General features: G+C 33.2%; 1 protein-coding gene across 2 annotated transcripts in view; it reads left to right on the top strand.

Moving 5' to 3' along the window:
* LOC141455933 (uncharacterized) overlaps positions 1-12,390 on the top strand; it is a 97,251-nt gene that overhangs the window by 20,006 nt on the left and 64,855 nt on the right. Inside the window, exon 2 of one of the 2 annotated variants that reach the window (XM_074131451.1) lies at positions 10,110-10,246. The exons of the other annotated variant lie outside the window; for it this stretch is intronic. The gene's annotated coding sequence lies outside the window, so the exon portion shown is untranslated. The remainder of the gene's footprint in view (positions 1-10,109; positions 10,247-12,390) is intronic. 2 annotated transcript variants of the gene reach the window in all.

Genomic DNA, 12,390 nt, shown 5'->3' with positions numbered 1-12,390 from the left:
GTAGCTATATGCGGGATTCGAACTGGGGATCTTCCACTTACCACTGCATTGTAGGTTTGTTCCTGTTTCACGATGTTTACTGTCAGAATCATAGATACGCCATATTCAGACAGAATGTTTTCCTATTACAAAAACCATCAAATATTTATTGGATTCTTATTACTTACTTAATTTTAATCGTAAATATCCGTAGCGAAATTCCCTGAGAAGAATAAAATGTCGGCGACCTTTGAATCTTGAGATAATTTCAGTAGTAGGAGAAAAGCAAAGAGAGTGTTGACAAATGTTTTACTAATTTTAATATTTGAAAACATAAACTCAGGAAATTTACCGCGAACTTCCTTTAAATAAGTTACCTAAAATAATGGACGTGAGAATTGTCCACCATTAATGGCTTTTAATGTTGCTTAAGTGAACATGACTTCTATTTTAGATTACATTAGTATAACTTAGTTTGAATGTGTAACAACATAGTGTGGCTGGAGATTTATATGTAGGTGATTGTACAGACTGAATGACTGCCAGGGACGTACAGGATGTGAACATTGTTGGGCTGCAACCGGGAAGTATACACACCAGTTAGTTCTACTCGAAAAGACCAAACTTCATTTATACTCTTTATATTTCATTAAAACAACTTAAGCAAAGTTTCTTTACGTAAATTTACTACTAAATGTTAAACATTTAACTTTATACTTTCTTTTAAGTTAAAAAAGGTAGTTGTAATTGTGCAGATTTTAGATTTTGAGATTGGCTATCCGTTTAGTGGTCCTCTAAATCCAAAAAAAGAGGCTTTTACAAATTTTACTCTCTCTCTCTGTCCACCATAACTAAAAACAAACGCAGAAAGATCAAATTTGGTTTTAGCTTTGAAGCTAACAATATTGACATCACCAATAATATTGGTTGAGGTTGGTTAAGTAAATAACAGAATTTGAATTTAGCGATTTGTTGTAAGGAAAACGTAGATTATTTTAAATTTATATTTCTTTATTCCTTCTTAAGATACACATTAAGGAGCAAGGTTAGTACAGAGAAGTATTCTACTCTTCCAGTTGATATCTACCTATGTTCTTTAATAACAGGAAATTCTAATTATTGGTAGAAATTTAGAGCAGAATGGAGTACTAAGAGGCTTAACTTCCGCTATTATCTCAAATTAATCCTTTACTTTGCTAGGTATTATTATTTAGCAGTTAACTTTTAAACCCTTTATTTATGTTCGGTTGTCTTACGAGTTTTTCTTTTGTTTTTACCACATATAAAAGAACATAAGTTAATGTCAAATAAACTAACTTCGAAGTAAAAACTTTTCTAAAAGAAAAACCATCGCTTATTCTTAACTTTATCACCCTTGAAGTTTTTTTTATCCACATTATAAAAGTTTTCCTTTCTCGAATAGTGGGAAATAGTTTTTCATTTATTAAAGAAAATGCTATTCCTTTCATGGGATATGTGGTTAGATATTACCGTTGTTGCTATTTTATCTTTGTTTAGAATAATACATTTAATTTGCCCGCATATTTATTATTTATATTAAATGACATGTGAGCGGGTAAAATATATATATGTACAAGAAAAAAGCCACCAAAAAAAGTCACAGTACAAAAATCACTATTCAATTGAAGTGGCCTGTTAAAAATTAACAAGAAAACACAAATTGTGCTGCCAAAAATAAATTCATTCCATGTTAAATGCTGCAATGATTGATTTGTAATATAAATACTAATTCATTCTCTGTTCAAATTTTTGTTATCTCAAGAAATGATCGCCTGAATTATTAACATCAAATTTATAACGGAATTATTTGAAGTTAATATTAAAAGTTACAATGTGATTTTTTAAAATATAAATATGAGATTTTCCTATATATTCCCGCGTTATAAATTTTGTAATTTGCAACTTCATTCTGCGATTCCAAGATCTTGCGTTTTTTCACTTTTCTCGCCCACATGGTGTTCTGTTACACATAATAGTGAAATGTTTATTCTGCTAGTGATTCTGCCCATAGCTTTTTTTCCATTGGTCGGATCTTTGTGTGGAAGTTCCAAGAGTTTAATATAACCTTTGCAAAGGTCTGAGTAATTCCCTCGAAGTTTTATCACCCTGGTTATGCTTTCTCTGCTAGGAATAAATGCTATTATCTTCCCATAGATTCCAATCAATTCTTTTGCGTGGTCTCCCAATATTTGCATAACATCGCGTTGTTCAATAGCGTTCGGCGTCTTCTTCTTTGAGGGATAAAGAAATTCTAGGAAGATATCCTCTCTTACAAAAGCGATTTGTAAATCCTTTCTTCTATATTTTCGAAATCATTCACTTCATTGATGGAAATGCTAATAAAGAACATAGCAGGCTTCAAAGAGGATAAATCCAAGGGTCATCTGAAACATATGTTAAAGGCCAGTTATTCTTCACTTCATTTAATCAAAAGACTGATCAATATTTTGTGGTTAAGTGAAGCACATCCAAGGTTTCTCTTTAAAAAGTCCTTCAATATCTGTATGAGCCTCTCCCAGAAAACTCCCCACCTTGAAGCTTTTGAAGGATTAAATTTCCAATTTATTTTTGGAAGCCTACACTGGTTTTCAATTTCAGTTTTTTTAAGTAGATTATTTATTTCTGCAAGGTTACTTCCAGTGTCTGAATAGGTGATAAGAGGTCGACCTCAACTAGCGGCTAACAGTCTCACTGCAGTCAAATACAAGGCTGTTTCAAGATCTAAATGTATCACTGTATAAACATTACATGAGAACAACCCATTACTATTCGGCACTTCTAAATCTACTTCAGTCGTTTGGAAAGCGGCATCTATTCCAGTGCTCGGAAATGGCACTAAGAATTGGAAATAAGAGATTTGTGAAGACTGTCTAATCTCTTTGACATATTTGAAATATTTTAATAATGGTGGAGACGGCCCTCCTTAAAGTTCCTTAGAGAATCCCCTCTCTGTAAAAAGCCAGAAACTTTTAAAATGTATTTTTCAAGTGTACAGACTCTGTAAACCTTTTCAGAAAACCTCGTAAGCAAATTCTCGATCTGAGAGTCGGAGTTCGATAGCAGTAGCTCTCTTGAGATCTCAAAGAGAGTTGTCCAGTTACTCAGTCAGTTACTAGATCGGATCATTAACAATCCACTAATGCCCTTAAATACATTCCCCTTGAATACATCGGAACATAACAATCCCACATTGATGAATTTTTGAGATTTATGTGTCGATTTAGTACAAGTTCTTTAAAATTACCCGCCAGAATTCATTAAACTTTGGCCATAGCACACAAATAGCTTCCAAAACTCTGGCAATTGTCTTGATGATTTGCTGATACTTCGAATATTTATTCGCTCAAGATTTGAGTGGAAACATCTTTGAGTCTCTAACATTAGCCTAAATCTCGGTCTCTCTCTCTCTCAAGCGAACTCATCCAAGAAATAGAGTCCGATGAAATTCTACTGTGTTCTTCATGAACTATTGTAAGTAAAAGTAGTTTTTTGTTGTTGAATAAATGTTTAGTTGCTACCTGTATACTTAACAAAAACCGTAGAACCGCTAGAAGTATCAGATGTTTCGGCTTTAATTTTACTTGATTTACTTTTACTAGATTTACTTAGAACTTTTATTGGAATTGAATTGTTACACCATGATTGGGTAATGCTTTCCTATGCACAGGACGCAGTTGGCTCTTTCTAAAACACTGTTTTCTTTATGGCTTTCAGCAAAAAGAGGATCAACTGTTTTGGCACATTCACATTTCTTTCACTTATTGCAATTCGCGTAATGGAATTTTCTTGCTAAAAAAAACTTGAAAAAGACAACAGAAATAATTCAATAAAGAGGCACTCCTGTGGAACCGAGTTTTTCAATTGATATTTTACTTATATACCTGATTCCTATTTATAATATGAAGGTTGCACATTTCACTTAAATCACAATTTTATGGACACTTAATTTAGTTCTCCCGTAGTACTGACTTAAGAAGGCTTTTTCAGGCAAAATTAATTAAGTAAAGAAGTTATGGACCTTAAAATATGCCAGGAGTATTCCAAAATTAAAGAAATCACAGAAACCGTTTTCAAGAAAATGCTGAAATACTAAAAAATTCTTAATTAAAGCGGCCTGGAAGTTGGGAAATTTTACCCAATGGGGACATCGAAAAGAAATATCAATTTTGAAATTTCCACGATTTCCTTTTTTTTGGGTTATTATGACCACATACCCAGGCGGATGTGGAAACACCTAGTCTGATTTGTAAAACTACTTTTTTGGGTCCGCCAATTTTGAGGCCTCTTTTTTCGAAACGGATTTTCCAAGTGAAAACTCAAAATTAAAAATGCTCGAACCACTTCTCTTACTACTACTAACGAAGAAAACATTTATTGGAGATTGCATTCGAGTTGCACAAGCATGCGAGTTTAATAATACTCTAGCCTCCTTTTACGAATTGAAAAACTATCACTTCAGAAACGAAGTTCTGCTTACTTTTCTTGTTCAACATTTTTACTCCCTGCGTATCCCGTTCTTACAGTTCTGATCAGGTTGAATTGCTATCGATTTCCACATAACTTACTTCCTTTCCTTTAGTCTAATTTTTATTACATCTATTTTTCTTCTCCTTTTCTAACATTATAACCATACCAGCTTCATAAACCCTACCTTCTACTTCTTGCATTCTTTAAATCCTAAAAGGTCTGCCCAACGATCGGTTTAGAGGCTTTACTTTATTTCTCTTTCATCCAGAATGGCCAGAGAACAGATTCTTGGATATTTCATTCCTCTTACATCCTCTCCAGCACCCCAACCGCCTTCGCTAACCTTACAAACCGATTTTTGATCGGACTTCACTATTTTATCTCATGGGATCAAATATACGTATTCTCGAGGGTTTACTTCTTCCAGACGCCAAAAATCTTCAGATTTGCTACTATTTCATACATGAACCTCCTCCATGTGTATGTTTGTGTAATAATATTTCTTGTTTTTGTTGGTGAAAATGCACAATGTGAAGGATTTTCCAAAGATTTGCTAGTAAAAAATCTCTGTACGCCATTTGAACACTAGCCTGGAACCGCTTAGTACATTATGTAAGGCTGTCTTTATTTTGCTTTTAAGAGCAGTTTTCATGGAACTCATTTGATCAAATCTCAATAAGAAAGGTCGAGATCCGCTTAATTTATCTGCAGTGCATTTCTATCCTCCCGAATATCGCATTACAACCGATTCATTATATCTCATTACCTACTATACACTCAATAACCGAGTTTGTAGTTCATTACCAACTTCCCTTAAAATTCTCTCCTAATATCTGAACAGAACCCAATATCACTTTTTTATCTGGTAAAAACAGAGATGGGCAAAAATTTAATTAATTATATTTCAATTGAGTTAAAACAAAATTTAATTTTAATCATAATTAAAGTTCAAAAATTTAATCCACCAAAATTAGTGGAACTAATAAAGGTAACCACGTACCGTCCAGTGAAAACAATCCGGGGCTGGTCAAAGCGTAATAACAATACTACTTTTATTTCACTTATTTTTCTAAATTTTTTATTATTTTCTCATAGTTAAGTAACATTTTTTGTTATTTTAGAAATAATATTAATCTTACGTAAATATTGCGAAAAATTGCTAACAAATTATTTAAAAATAGATGATCATTCTCAATTTTCAAGAAATTTCTTATTAAGTTAAGACCGTTTTCGTCATTATTCGATAGTTTCACTTTACTTTCTTAAGAAAATAATCTCGTGTGTACACTCACATGACTTTTTCTTACCTTAATTTACGAATATAATTCAAATTAATAATAATGCTCCTCTGAGCCAAACTATTAATTAAAAAAAATTATTAGCCAAACTGACATTTATGCTTAAGTACGCAGATCAGCTTCAAATGAATCGGTTTTGCAAATTCATAGTAAATTTTGCCGACTTCTACCATTTGCAGTTCCACCGCTCTTTCTCCTCTGGCAAGAACTAGGTACTACTACATCTTGAACAGTGACAAAAAGGCTGTGAAATAATGAGTGCACTCCTTTTTGCACCGGTGATAGACTCGTGAGCACCATGTGAATTCAGATAAAGAGAGAATGTACTAAACATCTAAAAAACAAAAGTTATTTGACATTAAGGTATAAAGTTTTGTTTGGATATTTTAGCAACTCATACCCGGTAATCAGAAGGGCATTTTTACTGAATGATTTTTTTATGTTTCGCTTTCGCAATTTCAACAAAGAGGTTCTTCAATCTTTAGGAACAAACTTCAGGCGTAAATGCCTCCTCTTTTTGTAAACTGATGATCCAGGAGGCGTTGCAACACAAGATGTGCCCCAGCACTTACCAAAGTGCTACTTGAGCTTGCCTTATTAACTATAACACTAAAAGGCATTAAATATAGTTCTTGAATTTCTAGTTTACATTACATTAACTGAAAGTAAGACTTTATTGAATATAAACTTCTAATTTTTCTAGGGTTTTCTATTAATAGGGTTATTAATTCTTTTTTGTTTTGACTTATTTAAATTTTTCTGAATTTTAAAACGATAAATTAAAATTAGAAATTTATAAGTGAGTTTTATTAAGGAATTCTTAAAATCTCAAAGCCTCATTTCGCCATTTGTCGAACACTTTTCTAGTTGTTTACTTCATGCATGAACAGATTCACTTCCAATCCATGGATTTGTGGTTATGGTTGTTATAAAGGTATTTTACCCTGTTGTGGAAACAGTACCGCTAGGTATCTGGAAAGTAAAGATGTTGAGGTAAAGTTTTGGAGTCATTTAGAAATCTGCTGAGCACTAACTGTATTAATAAAAGGTTGAAATATTGCGCAAGACAGTTTCACTGCATTTAAAGAAATTATTCTGTGAAAAATCATTTATTATCTCATACTACTGAAATTATAATATGTAACATCTGGCTTCTGTAAGTTCATTTTATATTTTTCAAATGAAAATATTTTCTTCAAACATACAGTAAACCATATTTGAAATATTAGAGCAGAATAAAATAAAAGCATTTTCGACTTTCGCTGCTAATTTCTCGATTGACAAATAGTATTTTGTTCTAAATTACACTAAATTAACATTTTGTTAACTGACAGAAATCTATTGTTTGATTCAATGTCAAAGTTGGGTGTTCTTCTATGTTACGCTTTTTATTGCATTTTTCGACAAACAACCCCTAATACAACTGTCCAGCCGGACAGTTTTAATAAGTAAACTCTTGATATTTTATGTAGGTATGTAGCTTTTGGTTTTTGTTTGTTTAAATTTTAGACATGTTGACTGATTGTTTTTCGTGCGCTGACGGCAGTGCTCTCTCGTTACTGATAAACTGTCCATCACTGGATAGTCCATCACTGTCCAGTGACCTGTATGTGGTTTCTAGTAAGAGCAAATCTAAAAGGCAGGTTGCAGCTGTACTCGAATCTGAAATCTCTGCATTTTAATGACACTGAGCTAAGGAATGTCTTTTTAAATATCCTCCTGCTCTGGTTTGAGTGCTATGACATTGAAAACAACAATAATAACAAACACCTTTACATTTAAAAGTAAAAACATAATAGAGAACGAAGTTCATTGTCGCCAAACAATTCGTTACACTTCTACATGGCTAGTATCTCCGTCCATATAGCTCGACTTGATTCTGTTTATAACCAATGGATCAACACGAACCTCTACTTCTGCACATTAGATACACTATACGCGACCAAACAAGTATTTTCAGACTTGGTTTTTAAGTGCGTTGGTAATAATATGTGAATAATTTATTCCTTGAAAGTGCATTATAAAAACTAGACAGAAATTAAATCAATTGAAATATTTGAAACTCAATATATGATGGTTTAATGAAATTTTGGCAGTTTTAAAGAAAGACAGTGTGATTGTAGCGAAGGAATTTGTGCTGAAAGACGAGACAAAAATCCTTGAGAGCATTTCGTGGATCGAGAGAATTTCCCTCGTTAAATCTCAAAACTATTCTCAGAAGAACCACGAAACTAATTTGATTGATCTTTGTTGCCCAGAAAAAACACACGCATTTGATTGACGCATAAAAAGTGTTCAGTTTTTGTTCAGCCCTTATATTAACTAAACAAACAACTTCTTTGCAACTGACTTGTAACTTTTTATAAAGAGGTATCTTTTAGTGTAAAAAAACTCTATAACCGGTGGCCCCGACGTAGTCTAAACATAAAGGAGCGAACCCCCAACCGTTTTACTGACCCACGCTGCAGAAAGCACAAAGCAGAGACCTTCGGACAGCACAAGAGGCAGGAAATGCAGTCACGACGTCGTACCGCTTCATCCGAGCTGGCAGAATCAGCTGACCCCGTCGCTATACTCCAACACTCCTATCGAGCTAGCTGGGCCAGCCGCCCCTACAGCGCTGGAGCGTATAGGTAACATCCTCATTGGATGGATGGTCGGTTGGGGTGAAGATCCTTGTTGCCCAGCAACAACGCACACAAATAACTCACATGTGTAAACATTGTTCAGTTTATGTTTAAACCTTATAAGAACAAGTTGAATTAAACTAATTAATTCCAACTTTTAAGTTTCTAACTTTTAATGACTTCAAACTTTTTATCAGGAGTAGTTTAGTAAACGCCAAGATAATTCTTTGTTGAGGTGGAAATTTCAAGAATTGCAACTGTTAATTTTATAACAATCCCATCCTGCTGGGATGGAAGCTTTTCCACTCTGTTTTTTTAGCGATTTCAATAATTTTTAACAAGGTCGATTTGAGCATCTAAGGTGTTACCAACTTCTACAGGAAAACTACCCTTTCTGGAACCCTCTAAGATTCTTGAACAGTACCAGAGGGACGAAGTAAAAAAAGGCTGCCAAAAATGTATACGGATGAAAAGATGAAGAGAGTGGATAAGAAGATCCTAAAGGAGGACTACATGGAGGTGATTAGGAGGGCCAGCCAAAATGACTAAAAGACATGCAGGACACAACGTGAATTGTAAACTATGTAAAACAAGTAGAACGGGAAGAATGTTTGCTAGTGGCCAAAGAAAGTTTTCATCAGTACCATTGATGCCCTTCTGGAAATTGACGTGAAATTTAAGACTTGACAAATTATGAAACAATGGACAAAAAAAACGTTCTCTGTCTAATCTATTGTCTATTGTTAAGACATTTTTAATAATTAATGATAAGAGTGTTGAAATTAACAAATAAATTCAGATTAGTTCTTAAATTTGTAAATGTTACTATTATTTATGAAATTTGAAACTTCATCAAACAATAATAGTCAGTTTTGTTCAAGAGGATTGAACTAGAGAGTAGCCAGCCAGCACAAAATTGTTCCTAGTTTGGTAACTAGTCAACCTGCATACTCTCAAGCCGATCAACAGAGCAGAACCGTTCTTTGGACATCTTGTATGATGTTTCCTGCATGTGTTTTTACTCATCTGACAGTTCATTTGTTTGTACTTTTTTCCTTTGAGGTTGGTTTCATATACTATCATTGGATAGTGTGATCAAGGAAGAAACTTTATTAAGATACCACACCCTAGAAAGGGAATTGAAATGAAAACGCAGTAGCTGATAAAATAGGAGAATTAAATTACATATTTCTTAACAAGTAGCCAACTCTTATAATAAACAGGTTTTGAGAAAGATGAGAATTTTTCTTTATACCTTATTTTTCCTTATATTTGTCCTTTATATCACGAAGTAAATAAAACGAGTCATTTAATACTGCACTACAGAGCCTAAATAACAGCTTCTCTGCTGCGGACATTTTATTTACTACATCTTAAAGATTGTCAGGTACTTTGTCACACGGCTTTATCCCAGCTGGGCGTTTTTATATCTTTATTACTCGCTTTATGAACAACATTAACCATTCAGTATAGCACAAGTTCTTTCCTCCTAACTCTACTAATAACGTATTAAATTTACTTCATGATTTTATTACCTTATTAGTAAACACAACATTACCCTGTAAGATAGTTGAGAAAGACTTAGCTTGCTAGTAACTATTGTAGTTATGTTATAAGGGAAAATTAATGTGGAAATAGTTATATATAAAGGAGTTAAAGCACGTTTCTCAACAATGTAGAAATTATGGCCCTTATACTAGTTTTGTTTTTTTTACAGACAAAGATTTGCGAGACAAGGACACCTAGCTAAAATTACACTGTCACCCATTTTTCTCGTCACCAAGTTATCTTGTGGTAAAAGTTGTCCGAGGAAACATTCAAGATCTTTGGAAATTCATTTCAGAGAAGGATATGGTATGAACTGGTTGATTAAATGAGCTACAGATTGAACATTATCATCATTATTGTATAAAGTGACCAGATTTTTGTACATTTCAATTTGCGTAATAGTTACCTAATGGGAAGAAGTGGGTACGGAATAGAACGACCAAGAAACATTGGTGTTTCAGAAAAAGATCAGACTAGGACAAAGCTGTGTAAAGCTTTACACATTCAGTCCGTGAAAAACAAATGAAATAGTATGGGAAATTCGAATATGAAAATTAAGTTTAATTACCAGAAATCTCTCTCCTTTATGGAAAAGTCTTAGTATGGTAACGAAATGTAATTTTATTCCCAACTAAGATGGTTTTTATTTGTAATCTCATCTGTAGAAAAAACAGCACAGCTTTGTATGAATTAGACAAATATGTATTATACCTAATAAGGTATAAAAGTGTAAATGGTGAGACCATTCAAAAGTGACTCCAATTGACTTACAAAATAAAAATTCTGTTTAAAGATAATTAAAAACAAACATTAGTTAATCTTTTTTTTATTTTGTAAATTTGAATTTAACCAAAAAAATAAAATAAAACTTGCTGCGATGATAATCACCAACTTTCCCTGGATGTTTCGAGCTTATATTGTGAAAAAAATTGAAGAATGATGCAACTTTTTACGAGTTTATGCTGATAAAATATTTTCTGGTATTGTTACAGGTAAATATTGGCGAATGTTAGTGTACATTTGGTGAGGGTTACATGTGCGGTATGACTCATTCTAACCGTAACGGCCTACACGCGCAACATCCTGTTCGTGTAGTCATGGTAAACAGAATAACAGTCACAGTAAGTTTTCTTTTACATTACGATAATATTATTGACCGAGCTAGCTTACAGCAGAGTTAATAATTTTCATTTAATAAAGAAAAAAGAAACAGCCACTAATTGAAAAGGAAAAAACTGAATCAAAAGATCAAAAAATTATGAGACTCACCAGTTTTATAGAATTATGATTTTTTTTAAAGAGTTTGTAACTTCTGTTTTGAATAATATTAACTAAAAGTTTCGAGTAATTAATATTACTAAAGTTTGTATTTTTTTCACTTTTAAAAAATAAATGAAATTAAAAATGACTTAAAAAAAGCCTGGAACTTAAATAAAGCTTGATTTTGGTATAAAGTTTTAAAGCTAAAAAAAAAGTTATCCAAACTGATGAACTGAATCGCTTTGATTTTAAGTATGTATAGAAAAATATTCATTGCAAATATTTCAGTTGAAACTTCAATCTTCAGTTTATTTATACCCCTACACACATTTATTTCGATGCTGTCGCTCTTTGGAGTGTCAATATACGTTGCACATATTCTATGAAGTGCTTCTATGATCAACACGACGATAGAAATGTATTCCCCATAAATATTAATGAACAACTCGTATACATGGTTTTTTTTCCAGCTGTAGTGTTTAGAAATGTAAAAGTTATTTTTTTCTGAAACAAGCGAGTTTTTCTGGAATACTGGTATTACCCTGATTTGCATGTAACTCACCACTTTGTTTGGCGAGAGCTTTTCAAGAATACTATAATCTACATTAAAAAAACAAAACTTTTCTTTGTAAGATTAATTTTTTCTGTTTTAAAAAGAACAATTATGCAAATAAGTTATGGTAAATTTGACCTGATAATCATATTTCTTCTTTCAAATGTAAGAAAAGTTAATAAACACTTGCACTTATTTTTCAATGAAGCGGTCAAAATGTTTTTGTTACCTCTTAGTGGTATTCCCTGGATAACTCCACCTAAAAGTAGGCCAATAGAGGCGGTAAGAGAACATGCCTCCAAGCCAGGATTAAGATGATCTTTAATCTCTTTTCTCAACATTTTAATTGGACAAAGGAGACATCCTACGATTATCTGGAAGCTGAATGGAGGCAGGAAGGCAGCATATGGCGCTAGGGTACAAGCTATCTCAGCCAGCTGTTTCACTGTCTTGCCACCACTTCTTCAATCGAAGGCGTCATTGCGACCCATTACTAAAGGGTGGATGACCTACGTAGTCCTGGCTATGCTGCAAACACTGCCTCCTAAATACCGGGTGCTACCCTTCTTGTCTTGGGACAGCAGTTGACCTCTTCCTTCATGTTTTCTCCTTCATGAAGGAGCCCTAGGAAGCAGTA

Source organism: Rhodnius prolixus, unplaced genomic scaffold (assembly GCF_049639745.1).
Source record: "Rhodnius prolixus isolate KJV_2025 unplaced genomic scaffold, Rpr scaffold_1, whole genome shotgun sequence".
In the NCBI taxonomy this organism is placed as follows: Eukaryota; Metazoa; Arthropoda; class Insecta; order Hemiptera; family Reduviidae; genus Rhodnius; species Rhodnius prolixus.
This window is presented reverse-complemented; position numbering and strand designations above follow the sequence as displayed.